The sequence below is a fragment of the Myotis davidii genome, unplaced genomic scaffold, assembly GCF_000327345.1.
Source record: "Myotis davidii unplaced genomic scaffold, ASM32734v1 scaffold807, whole genome shotgun sequence".
Lineage (NCBI taxonomy): Eukaryota > Metazoa > Chordata > Mammalia > Chiroptera > Vespertilionidae > Myotis > Myotis davidii.
In genome coordinates, this window is record NW_006298272.1 from 2,329,076 (window position 1) to 2,332,010 (window position 2,935).

At 50.0% G+C, this 2,935-nt stretch overlaps 1 long non-coding RNA gene across 1 annotated transcript in view; it reads left to right on the plus strand.

The window, feature by feature from the left end:
• Positions 1 to 370: 370 nt before the first annotated feature.
• Positions 371 to 2,935, plus strand: part of LOC107184691 — a 14,419-nt gene continuing 11,854 nt past the window's right edge. Inside the window, exon 1 of the long non-coding RNA XR_001515591.1 lies at positions 371 to 791. This is a non-coding gene — a long non-coding RNA (uncharacterized LOC107184691). The remainder of the gene's footprint in view (positions 792 to 2,935) is intronic.

Below are 2,935 nucleotides of genomic sequence, written 5' to 3' on the forward strand. Positions count from 1 at the left end.
GTGAACTCTTTCATTTAAGTTTTTTAATGAAAGGAAGTTCACCATTAAATTATATACATTGCAGAAGTATTTTCAAATTAGATTCTTAAAGAATAGCATTTTAATGCTTTTAAGTTATGAGTATAAAAAAATAAATGCTTTGTAATAGTTGTGACAGTGTTTTCTATGCATGGAATTTGCTCTTTGCTTGTTTTTTAAAATATGTTTTTATTGATTATTTTAGAGAAAGGAAATGAGAAGGATAGAGAGATGAAACACAAATGAGAGAGGAACATCTATCTGCTGCCTCCTGCACACCCCCTACTGGGGATGGAGCCTGCAATCGGGCATGAGCCGTGACTAGGAATTAAACCGGTGACCTCTTGGTTCATGGACTGATACTCAACCACTGAGCCACACCAGCCAGGCAGCCTGGGGAATTCTTAAAGCTGAAAACAACTGGGTCCTTGAAGTTCATGATCTGTGCTTGTCAGGTAACCCTTCTTCCAACAGTGCACTTGGTGGTCCCACTGGATTTTAGGTAAACGTTCTGTTCTCCCTAATTTCACTCCTTTATTCTCACATGCATCTTTGAGACAGAAGAACATTTCAACGACTATTGCTAAAATTGCTGTTTCTCATTTATCTTTTTAGGTTCTTCAAGAAACTCATTAATACTGAAACTCAACTGGGTACCTCCTTCGCCATTTATTGCTTGGGGATTTTAAAAGCTTTATGTATCTATCTCTTGATTTGAGATCCACTGACAATTAGAACACACCTTTTTACTATTTGAGGGAGCCCTGATTTAAGTGAGTAATTGTATTACATTCCTGTGATTGCCATAAGCAAGCACCTCAAATTTAGTGGCTTAAACCTGTAGAAATGTATCTTCTCACAGTTCTGGAGGCCAGATGTTGGAGATCGAGGCGTGTGTTGGCCTCACTCCCTCCAGAGGCTCCAGGGAGGAACCTGTCTCTCCTCCAGCTCCTTGTGCTGCTGGCATCCCCTGGCCTGTGGCCACATCCTCCAGGCTCTGCCTCGGGGCCACATGGCTCCTCTTCTGTCTCAACTCTCCTCCGCCTCTTGTGTAAGGACACTTGTCCTGAGGTGTGGGGCCCACCCAGATAATCCAGATGATCTCCCCCACTGCCCTGCTGAAATCGGTTGGAATTTACTTTAAAATGTATTTTATTCTATTGGCTCTATTGCTAAGTCTCTCTTCCCAAATGCTAACTAACAGTAAAATTTCAAATTTGATATAAATAAATTAGTTTTTCTACTGACCTACTTTGAGTGTAAAATAGTGGTAGGGATTCTGTATACATAATTTACTTTGTTTCTCTCGTAAATTTGTCTACTTTTGTGGAGCTGAATACAATGAGAGTTGAGTCTTCTTTAAAAAATATATTTTTATTGCTTTCAGAGAGGATGGGAGAGGGAGAGAGAGAGATGGAAACATCAATGATGAGAGAGAATCATTGATCGGCTGCCTCCTGCACACTCCACACTGGGATGGAGTCTGCAACCGGGCCTGTGCCCTGACCGGGAATTGAACTGTGACCTCCTGGTTCATAGTTCGATGCTCAACCACTGAGCCACGATGGCTGGGTGAGTTGACTCTTCTTAAATGGAATTAGAAGTTAATTTTCCCTTTAATATTTCCTTATTATTACTATGGTTTCTTTCTTTTTTTATAGCAAGGGTGGAGATTTATTGACGAACAAGGACCAACTCCCTCGTGGGGAAGGGGAACGAGTCCCATTGCTATGGTTTCTTAAACAGAGGTTGATATTAATAGACACTCAAAGCTAAGTGACAACTGCTCACTAAGGAACCTGAGGGCCCATTCTCCGTCATGCCTTCCTTCAGCGCTGGAGGGGCACCTCGCTCCAGGGCCTGCGCTGGACACTGCAGGGTGCAGGGGCGACCAACGTGGAAGGCCCTGCCCTTCCGGAGCTCAGTCTAGGGGGCCAGGACATGGCAGGGAAAGGGCTGTGTGTGTGCTCTGTGAGCTCGAGGTGGAGGTGGGGCCTGGGCAGCTTCCAGAAGCCCGTGCTGTGAGCCTGGAGCCTGAGAAGGAGCCAGTGGGTAAGGTCTGTGGTCGCCCTGGGCGCCGAGTCAGGGAGGGTGGGTGCGCGGAGCGAGGAGCGTGCCGGGCTGTGTGAGGCCGCGGGCGGCGCTGTGATGGGACAGGGAGGCAGCCAGCTTCTGAGTGGGCCTGTGCTGTGCATGGCAGCACCCCTCTTCCCTCTTCACCGCGGCGAGAACCGAGGCACCAGTAGTTCACATGTTCACGGGCCAAGGCAGTCTAGTGGTGCTAGTGGTGAGGGGCTGTTGGCTGTACTTACACTTGGAGGAAGGTGGGCAGTCAGAATAGGAGGCAGCACTGAAACGGGAGCGTGCCTGTCGCTCTGTGACACAGACCAAGGCCCTGCTTGGGTCATGGGAGCGGCTGCAGCGTGTTGGGAGCTGCGTGGACCCTCCCAGCAGGCGGACGCGCAGGGTGTGTCCGGGGGAGGCTCTTGCTGGCACCGGTGAACACAGTCGGCCCGGCCAAGCTTTCCACTCGTGGTTTCAGCTGCCACCGGAGGCCTTGAGGCTGCTGTCTGTGTACTTCCTTCCACTTGACACCCGGCCTGTCCTGGCCTCACCCCATCTCAGTGTCAGGGTCACTTTCCGTAACTACCATGTGCTCTAGGAGCGCTCAGTATTTAATGCCTGTTCTCCTTCCACAGGACGGGAAGCCCTTGGAGGTGGCAGTGAGGGGAGAAGGACTTGATGTTGTTCTTTGTAGCCAAAGGGCCGCAGGGTCTGCAGGGACTGTGGCCTGGGCTAGTGGGGGTGGGGCTGCCCCCAGGGTGGGTCTCACTGTCCTGGGCTAGTGGAAGGGGGGCTGCCCCCGGGTGGGTCTAACTGGCCTGGGCTGGCGAGGTGGGGGGGGCTGCTCCCAGGG